Source organism: Cygnus olor, chromosome 16 (genome assembly GCF_009769625.2).
Source record: "Cygnus olor isolate bCygOlo1 chromosome 16, bCygOlo1.pri.v2, whole genome shotgun sequence".
Classification (NCBI taxonomy): domain Eukaryota; kingdom Metazoa; phylum Chordata; class Aves; order Anseriformes; family Anatidae; genus Cygnus; species Cygnus olor.
Genome location: NC_049184.1, coordinates 12,858,349 through 12,869,179, shown reverse-complemented (window position 1 = coordinate 12,869,179; position 10,831 = coordinate 12,858,349).

Genomic DNA, 10,831 nt, shown 5'->3' with positions numbered 1-10,831 from the left:
CCAAGCATTAGAACATCAGCATCAGTCTTCCAAAAGTTAAGAGAAAGGCTTGAGGAACTGAAAAATAAACGCCGTGTTGGACGTACTTTCTGTTTGCATCCAGTTTCAGGCATGTTTTGAATGAAAGATTTCCATTTCAGCTGTGCAGGTCAGATTCCTTTTCCACTTTTTAAGGAAAGCATAGCAGGAATTAATTTCTTGGAGCTGACCTACAGCAGAACATGATCAGTGATGCAAAACCCACTTCCACACTTCCAAAAGCTGGCACCAGCACGTGCCTGTGGTGGTGCTGGGCACACGGGGGTTGTCTCACCTTCCCTGAGCCCCCTCTTTCTGAGCATTTATTGCTGGGATCACATCAGCGCTGCTGAGGGCTTGGTGAGGGTTTTGGGGTTGGGCTTTAAGTGGGGTGGTGAGAGGACAGGGGTCTCTCAGCTGCCCCGGTGAGGTGGGCAATGGGAGAAATGCTCTGCTGGGTGCCCTGAGCAGCTCGGGGTGAGGAGAGGACGGCAGCAATAGGGGAGATGGGTGGGAAATGAAGGGGGAGTGAGGTCATGGAGTTACGTCTGAGGCCTGCTTTATTTGTTATTTCTAAATAAAAACCCCAGCCTGGCTGGACAGCTATTTATGGCCAGGAAGCTGTCAAGTAATAGTTCCTTAATATAGAAGTTGACCTGTCCAGGGCTTCCTGGAGCAACTCTTCCTCTTGTCAGAAGAGATGGATCGCTTGATTTTTATTATAAACAGCTAAAGACGATCGGGGAGAGTGAAATCTGGCATCGGGTCGCAACTCAACTGAGATGGAGGATGGTGCTTGCCCCCATCAGCCCTCGCTGGGGGAGAGCAGATGCTCCAGGCACCGGGCAGGATCAGTCCCCTCTGACACTGACGGAGCTCGGTGGTGACCTCCACGGCCACAATGTGGCTCTGTGTGTGCACAGGGGGTTCAACCCATACTTTCAGCAAAGCCCATGGATGAAACTACCTTTGAGGGGTTTCCTTGTGCCTCCAGAGTCTCATTTGTGGCTTGCATCACGCCAAGCCTGTGATTGTCACGGAGGAGCACCCAGACCCGCTGCCCGCAGTGGCAGGCTCGGCGGCGGCACTGTGTGTTTGCACGGCGGGCTCTTGGTGCTGCTCTGTGTCCCCACCGTTTGTTTTTCCACTCCTTGGGTTGCCAATACCCACAGCACAGCCACGTGCAGCCCTGCAGTGAACAAGCCTGCAGCCTTCTCCCAGCTCCCCAGCTTCCCCAGCTCCCGGCAGCGCTGTGCCCTCAAAAAAGGGAAAGCCCTTGGGCTTTGCACTGCGGAGCTGAGTCTCTGCGGGGAGAGCAGGGTGACACTGACCCCAAATCCAACCCTAACAGTGCCCCTGGGAGTCAGGGAAATGGGTGCTGTGCCCCGAGCATCAGGGAACGTCGGGTGGCCAGCTTGATGTGCCGGGGCATGGGATGGAGGGAGGGGGAGCCCCCTGTGCATTGTGAGCAGCATTCCCGGGCACCTTCCCAAATCCCATATTTGCCGTCACAAAAAGGCAGCCCAAAGTCACGACAAGATGATTTCTGTGGATGATGGCAAGGGGTCCTCGCTTTCTCGTCTGCATGACCCCGAAGGGGAGAGTTATTTTAAAGGCAAACAAGAAGACCCAAACAATGCCAAGATGTTGACACCAGTGGCTCCAGCAGTTTTATTTATTGCCTGTTGGTAACTGTTGGCTGGCCGTCGGGATACGCCGGGGCCTGGTGGCTGACAAAACGAGGCAGAGCGACAAGAAGTGAAACAATCGGGTTGTGTGTAATTTTTCCTTCCTGCTCGCTCCCTGCACTCACTGGACGGCATCGTCCACGAGGCCGGCTTTGTATTTCTCCAGGGTGTCTTCCAAACTTTTGCTCCCATCCCCGAGCCAGGAGCGATCACTGCAGACCCTGCCTCCTGGCCTTCCCTAACAGAAACCCAACACCATCCGTGCAGTCCTGTGGGACAGGGGAGCACCTTTCCTCCTCCAGCCTTGCACCCCGAGAAGATCACCCTGTGCAGGTCCCAGCAGGCATGTCCAGGAGCACCCCTGCACCCTCTACCCACCACCTTCCCAACATGCCAAGACCCAGGTAGGGGTAGGGGGCCTGCATCCATTTGCACCCCTCATTAAGCAATATAAAGGAGCATTTAACCCAATAGGTCCAAAAAAAAAAATACAGGAAATTTTGGGTCTCCCCAGCTCCTGCTATGTCCCCAGTCCCGCTCCCACAGCCCTGCTCAGCCAGCACATTTGTAGGAGTTTGAGTGGTTGGGATGGCAGTGATGGAGGAGATCAGACCCTGCTTGTCCCTGCCTGCAGAGCTCCAAGCAAGGCTGATTTGCAGATGTGCTTCACAGATTGACTTTTATTTCTCCTTCCCAAACCTTTCTCACTCCCCTCGGTGCTCTCCCCTTCCCAGGGATGAGTGTGTTTGCTCTCCTGCAGGTCTGGCGGCTTGTGGACAATTATTATCTTTACTGTTGTTGTACAGCTGCCTCCAAGCTATCAATTGCTCTTGTTCAAAGGTTACCTGCCCAGATGATTTTACAACACAACTACAATGATCTGTTCCATTTTGCACTTTATACTGATGCCACAGTGATTTTTACCAAGTCAGCGAGTGAGTAATGAAGCACTTGAGCCTATAAACACATGTTATTCTTGTTTATGATTATATTAATAGCACAATAAAATCACTGCTCACTCAAGCAGTTGCTTTCAAGAGAAGAAAAAAAAAAGTTTGTTTCTTTTTTATTTCTGCATGGAAAATGGAAAGCTGAGGTTTAATTTCTGCTGGGAGCCCAGCAGCCGCAGACTCTCTAATGGGGTGTCAGTTCTGTGCTGGAGCACCAAGAGCTGTTCTCTTCTCTGCATTGTGCACAGAAATCTCCAGCACGACTTGTGTGGCAGCCCAGCAGCTCTGCCTGAATGGCAAATGCGGCTCAGCTGCAGGCATTTTAACTCTCCTGGATGTTCCTTCGCGTGGCTTGGGGACACACATGTCCCCAGGTGTAGCTGTGCTCCCTAATCAGTGGTGAGGCTGACTGATGCCAGCTGAGGCCTGAGCCCATCGTGGTTATAAGAGAATGGGGGCACATCTCCACCCTCTTTTGGTGCTAGTATGGATCCTGTCTGGGGATGATGGTGTGGATCTGCAAATGTTTTCCTGAAAATAAAGTGGAATCCAGTCTGTGAGCCAGGTACAGTACTGCTATGGGGCTGAAGGGGGGTTTAGGTGTCCTGTTGGTGGTTTTGGAGTGTTCTGAAGTGTGTTGGGGAGCAGAGCTGAATTCACTGGTACTTCCCAGGCCTTGTTCATTGCTCCTCTCTTGTGCTTTTATGGCTATGTTGGTTGTATACCAGGCAGGAAAACAGCCTGTGCTGCTTTCCAGGTCGATGTGCTGCAGTAATTAAGTGCCCAAGCCTCTTACTTCTGCAGCAGTTAAACCCGAGCTGAATATTCAATCTCCCCATTGTATGCATAGGAGCAGAAAACAAACAGCACAGCTCCTTTCATCACATCAGGTGGTCCTTTGTGGAGTAAGCTTTGTGGCCAGGAGGTGGTACCCCCAAGAACCTCTCCTGTTCAGCATGAATTTACATTGAATAGCCCCAAAGCCACTTAATGTGGAGCAGTAACACCTTTTTCAAAGGGATTCTGAAGGAGCTCCTCCTCAAGGGGAGGCTTGGTGAGAAAGAGCACATGCCAGAAAGGCCCTTGTTGAAGGCAGCGCCTTCCCATAGCCTGCTGTTTTCTCCACAGGCCTGATCTTCCAAATGTCAGTAAAACTTCTGCCCAGCAGCATGACCAAGGATAACATGCTGTGGATATGGTATGTGTTGGGCGGAAAGGATAGTAGCAGTGGTGAACTGCCTTTATGGTCAAAATTGGCAAAAAACAGCTTTATCCACAGTGCTCTAAGGCTGCTGGGACTGTAAGCGTTTACTGGCTTTTTTCCTGTTCTTTCAGGCTTTTTTTAACATCATTGGGAAATATATTAATATTGGAATTTAAAGAGAGATTTTTTTACAACCAGTGCTTCCACGGCAGCATTAAATGTGGCCAAGAGCAGACCTTGACTACTATGGTGTTTGATAATGTCAGGGTCTGAGCTGCCTCCAGGGCCAACCCCTCTGCTGGCATGGGGCAGCAGTGCTGAATCTTCCCCATTATACACCTCTAACCTTGTTACCAGGTGCTGTTATATTGGTGACAGGATAAAAGAGGAGGAAGTGGGGAATTGTTATTATTCAGGCCTGTCTGTCTTGCCTCGGGTGCAGAGCTAGCTGCTTCGTGGTGTGAAAGGAGCACTCAGCTAGGGATGCACACCTGGGGAAAAGGGTGGATAGAAAAAAGAATGCCTCTTCTTCGTTTCTTCCTCCAAATGAAGCAAGTGGCTTAAAGCAAACAGTGATGGAAATTTCTAGTTGTGGTCACAGTCTCACCTGTGCTTGCATCTGCCCTGCTCCAGGGCAAGGTGTGGGACTGGGACTGCCCCAGAGTCTGGACAGGAGGAGAGGAGAGGTGGGCACAGATGGATGCAGTGCAGGGCCCCATTGTTGCTGTCGCTTCAGGTGTTGGCATCATCCTTCCCATCTGTTCACTCTTTGATCATAATAAAAAAGAATAGCTCTGGCTTGTGGAATGAATGGAAATGATGGGCATTTAGCTGTAGGAGCCTGCTATTAACACTTAACAGTGGAGCAGTGCTGATGCTCCTTTTTTTTTTCTTGCTCTGGCCTTAGCAAGGTAGGAAAATAGTACTGGAGAAATCACTGTGCTGTGGGAGCAGGACTAAGGTGAGGTGGAATTGGCCATGTTAATCATTTACCCCGAGGCCAATGGAGGCTGTAACAGGTGTTCTGTGTATATAGGGATCTGCAAGCATAAATGTTCGATGGGGAAGCCGCTGCTCAAAGGGCGCTGCAAAGCAGCCTTTTGGGGAGGCAGTTTGCTCAGATCCACCTTTGTTTGCTTTGCGGGAGCGTGGCCCTGTGCCATGGTGCTCTGTCACCAGCGGGGCTGTCACTGTGGGACAGAGCGGATGGGGACCATGGGATGGCTGCCACTCCTGGACCTGGCCTTGACAGCTCTACTCCCTGATTAATAATGCTCAATGCTGAAACGGGACTGGAGAGCTTTCACAGAGGGCAATGGTTCCTGCTGAGCATTCGGGCATAATGATAATGTTTGAGTGTCTCTTCAAGGAAATTCACCAGGAAGGGTGTAAGCTTGTTTTTTCTGCCATCCTACAGTGCTTAAACCTTGCTATATCATGGATGTTTTCTATGTTTAATAATACAGCTACCAAAAGGCTGGAGTTTCAGTTCCACTTGAGATTCACTAGGTTCTTGGATGTAACTGAACATGTCACAATTGTTTTCATTCCACTGTCACATGTGATAAGCACAGGCTGTTGTTCCTCCATAACCCTGTTCATCCCAGCCAACTGCAACTCAAACCTCACTGCCATCAGCTGGGTGCAGTGGTGCTCCAGCAGATGGCCCAAAATGGGCCTTCTCCAGGAGCAAATCCTTCCTGCATTGAGATGTGCTGTCCCACAAGAGTCTGTAGAAAGCCCATGACAAAAGCAAAGGGTAGGGGGATGCTGTTCTTGGACCTGTTTCTCTTGGTGCATTCCAGAGGTAGTGCCAAAATCCAGCCTTGCATCCATATAATAGGGTTTATTAGCACAAGCCTTGTGTGCCAGCTTTGCTCTGTTCTCTGCACTCAGGGAAATGTACCTGCAGTGTCTGTGGTGCCCTGGACAGCCCCAAAGCACAGAAATGCCCTGTGGCCTCTCCTAGAGGAGGCTGGGGTCCCAGTAAACTGCTCCTGAAGTCCATGTCCCTGCAGGAAAACTGGCCTCATCAGTATTCCCTGGGCAGGTTTCGCTCCACACCCAGGAGTGATTGGCAGTGGCTTGAGGTTTGCTTTTAAATCACACAGCTTTGCCTCATATTAAAACATGATTAGAAAGGATTTAGCAGTTTAAAATATTAATAATGGATAACTCATTTCCGAGCAGCAAGTTTTAATAAGTGTGCCTTTTTGGATGGGCTCTGCTCTGAGGTCATTGACTTTGACATTGCTGCTTGCCCTTATGTTTGGATAAAGAAGCAGGGTTTGTCCTCAGGCTGTATACTTTCCCTGCTGCATGGGGCTGTCCTGGGCACCCTTGTTTCAGAGCTGTCGTTCACTTTGAAGAGTGAATGGCTGTAAACCAAAGAGAAGAGCCCCATCTGCCCCCATCACCTTGAGGTCTTGTGGTTGGGAGTGCATGAGCAGCACCCTGGGTGCTCGTGGCAGGGAGTGCGTGGCCTGCCCTTGTCCCTTACCATGGGATCCTGTACCTACATCTGCCAGATAAAGCTGCGGAGGAGAAAAGCATTGCCTCGCATGGTTGTGGTGCTGGTACTCTGCATGGATTGCAGACACTGGTTTGAGATGTTGTCCTCAGGAGCACCAGGCTTCACAAGGTCTCTGTGCTTGCAGAGTGTTCTGTCTTGATTTTTTTTTTTTAAGTCTGTGGTTGCTCTGAAATGAAGATACCTCTTGGCGTTTTCCTTTCTGGCTGGGTTTGTGCATCACCAATCATTTTAGTTACAGTGGTGTCAATGGGGCTTGTAACATAACCACAAAATCAGTTACATCTGGAGTGTGTTGAGCGAGGTCACTGGGGATGGAGTTTCTTTTGTTTTCTAAAGGCAGTCTGAATAAATGGCAACCAAGCCCTCTTGCATTTGCGGGAGGCAAAAGCCAAAAACAAAACCACAATAGTATCCATGTTTTTCAGTTAAAATAGCTGTCATCTGCTCTTGTAATGAAATTCAGTTTCATGTTTTTTTAAAGAAAAACAGGCTGGGGATCAGTCCATAATTAGTAGGAAACTGGTTTGGGTAGAATAGGAATCTACTTATCTCCTCATCAGAAACCAAATCTAAACAAAAGCAGAATCTGATTGAAGGTTTATAAGCTTTTTAACTGAGTGTTTGAATGCTTCTGAATTTCCCACTAGATTCTGAAGTAGATTTTTTTTAATTTCATCGGTTTCTTAGTCTTGCTCAACCAGAAAACTTGAGGACTTCCTTGGAAGACTGACACACATTTTAACCACTAATGTCTTTTTGAAGAGGTACAACTGGGCTGCAGAAAACACCGCAGGCAGGTTATTTTTCCACCCTGGGACAGGCTGGACAAACGTGTTAATTCATAAAGCATGTTGTGTTTCTGCTAATTGCCAGCCTGGGTCTAGGCTTCAGCCAGCTCTGAGTGTATCCTCAGAGCGGAGGCTTATCTCATGAGCTTCCTGAGTCTGCAGAATTGAATGAAAGTCTCACCAGGAAAAGTGGTTTGTTTTGCTTTTAGTTTGTTTTGTAAGAAAGCTGAGAGTTTCCCTTCCCAGCCAGGTCTGAGTGACCACTGAGAAGCTCACATGCTTCAGTGTTTCAGATGCTCAGGCACTCCAGACTCCTGAATACTACATTAAAAATAAATACAAATTAAAAAAAAAAAAATCCAGCTCCCCATTCTAAATCTTCCATTGAAATTGAGTTTTAGATATAATTTGGAAAGAAGCTGTGAATGCACAGTCCTACCAGTTGATTTCCTTCCCTTTCCTAGAGATTTTTGTGCCAAAGTGAAGTACAAGCACAGAATTAAAAATCAAACATCTGTATAGAGATTTGGCAGTTGGATGGTTTCATTACACAGGGCTGTAAGACTGTTTGGGCATTTGGTATACCTGGAGTCAGGTTCAACAGTACAATTTCATTTGTTTAAACAAAATCTGCAAGAAATCCCCCAAATGATAAACATTTGGGGATGAAGATAAATATCAGTATTGCAGCTAAAAGTTTCTCCTGATTTAATACTTGGTTACATCGTCACATGCAGAGTGCTGCTGAGAATAAATGCAGGAAAAAAAATCCAAAGAAACCAAAGGTGTTTGACAAGTCTTTGCTATGAAACTCTGGTAAAATGTTTAATCTCCAACTTCTGGGCTTGGTTCCCTGCATCTGTACCCTGTGGTGATGGGGACACTTCTTGGCATCGTCCTCATGTAAGTGGTCATTTGTCATGCTGTTTTGTTGGTGATGGAGCTGAGCTGCAGTGTGGCAAAGTGACTTGACAAAGGTCCATTGGGAGGTCGGTGGCAGGAATGGCCACAGATTCTGGTCTCTGGATTTTGTCTTGGAATTGTTTTTTTTAAATAAAGTTAAGACACAAGCTTGGCTCGTGTCTGTGAAATGTGGTCACTGGTGGGTTCAGCCAGTGGCATGGGGTAGCCCTGGTGGTGGAAGCAAGTCTGAAAACCTGTCCTGGCCCCTTCTGCACTCCCAAAGCTCACTTGCTCTGTAAAGACCCATAAGACAGTTATATCAGGGAGATGATACCCGAACCAGGGCCTCATCTGCGCATGTAAAAATCCTATAGAGGTAGATGTGTAGTATGTTAAATTATTCCCTACTGCATGGGCTTCCAATACTGTCTTGCTCCCTAAAAAGAAATAGTTTCAGGCAACAAAGGTCCTCCATTTCAGAACAGAGACTTTCTTGGGGAGGGAGGGAAATAAACTAAATTTGGAAAACACTTAATAACAAAGTTGCCTTAATTTAACAACAGCTTTTATTAGATTGCACTTGTCCAGTGAGATTAATGGCCGTTTTCCTTTGAAACTCTGGGAGTCTTTCCTAGACACTGGGAATAAGTGGGCTCCTTCAAATGTTCTGCTTCCTACAGGATTTACTGGTGAAAGATTTAATACAATTCAGCACAAACATTTTAACCTCTCCATCTAAAATGCTGAATTCAACCGTTTCCTGAATGTGTATAATTTAAAGGCTTGTGTTTTCCTGTGTCATGCTCTCTGAAGCATTTTATGTCGCCTTGCTCCTATTGACTTTTTTAAGAAAACACTGTATAAGTATACAGTCACTTTCAGATAACTCCGATGTTTACTTTATGAATGAAGGAGGAAATTGAATACTCAAATAAAGTTATGCATGTGAGTGCCAGAAGCTAACTGCCCTCTTAAATTTGCTTGTCTTCTTGAAAGAGCCTTTAAATACAATTTATGACGTAAAGAGACTTTCCGCAGAGCAGAGGAGAATCTCCGCTGTCTTGGTTATAAATGGATGCTCTCAGCGGGGATCTCCCAGCCAGGGATGCTCACAGGGCAGGGACAAATGCTGTGCCTGCCGGAGCTTGCGTGTATCCCATTCATCTGCTGTGGGATGCAAATAAACAAGCTGCTGCCTGTTTGTCTTGTAGTTAGTAGCACAGGCAAGGCTACAAGTAGATAGAAAATGAAATGATGGTTTCTAACAGGGTATAAACACTGCTGTGCTGAACTTCAGTATTAGGTTTGGATTTTACAACTGGGGGAAGTGGCATGTGGCTGCCTGTGTGAGCAGTGCCATTTGCTGTCCTGCTTCTCCTGTCTCTGGTTTGGAAAAACGTGCTGGGTTTGGGTTTAGGGGTATACCTCAGGTCAGCCCCTAGCTAGGCTTGCCTCTCCAACATTTTAACAACAGAGGTAATTGCTTTTTCCTTAAAATAGTTGGTATGTATTGTTAAATTTGTCCTGAGGTAAAAAAATAAACCCATTCGCCAGTGAATTCACCCTGCAGGCTCCCCCAGCCTTTTTCCCCCCTCCCCTTTCCATCAAGAGAGCATCTCCCAGGATCTCACTGTGCCATGCTAATGAATTGCTGCAGTAATGGGGATATAATTGACATGTTAACTGTCCTTGAGCCAGGGAGATTATGGAATGAACACCATGGGAAGGCACATGTGCCTGGTTTGACTGCTGCAGGCTGGGTGTGTGCCAGGGTGCCAGAAGGGCTTGGCCGCGGCCACCCCATGCAGCATGAGGCTGGGCTCCTTGGCTCATCCTTTGGCAGGGGGCTCCTCAGGTCCACGTCCAAGTACAACACTTGGACATGTATCGCTTTATTTATGGAAAGAGGAAAGGTCTGAGGCCCTCTGGGTCCTGTTGGCTGGGGTTTGATTGCAGGCCACAGGGTTTACTTGCTCTTGTGCGTGGGTCCTGTCGGATGTGAAAGCTTGCTGGCCTTTGGCTCTGTGCTCCTCCTCGGCTCGGATACCAGATCTGGCTCCTCCTTGGAGGAGAGTGACTGAAGAGCCTGTTGCTCTTGTCTGACATCTGTATACAGGAGCAGGGCATTGGGCCAGACCCTGTTTTAGGCACCAGCCTTTGAGCCAGGGACTGGTCTCCGCCACCCTGGAGCCTGGGCAGGGGCTGGTGGTATTACCTGTAATGGGCTACTGGAGAGAGCTGCTGCCAGTGCAAACCCACTCTGGAACCTGAACTGGAGCAAACCAGAGGGTTCTTATGACTACTTATTAGCCTTGGAGTATTTGATTTTTTTCCTTGAGGATTCAGCTTGTGGTTTCATGCTACTGCATCTCAGTCTGCTCCAAAAAGGAGTCGCTTGTTGCTGTGACTGAGGGGCTTGGGTGCTGCAGGTCCAGCAGCTTGAGATGGAGCCTTGGATGCCGGCTGAGGATACCTTGGATAAATGCTGTGGATTTGGAGGGGTGAATCCAGTTGTGGCTCTGAGCTGCCCTGGAGCAGGGTGAGCTCAGGAACATGTCTGTTGGGGACAAGGAAAGTGTCTGGCTTCCTGGGCCTTTTTCTGCACCCAGAAAGGGGAGCAGCGAGGCTGACTTTTCCCTCTAGAGCCACTGCCCTGTGCTGCAGGGAAGCCGTTATTGGCACAATAAAGTGTGGGTATAAGCACTTCCACACCTCCTGTGATTATGCATTAAAAGGCGAGATCCCTG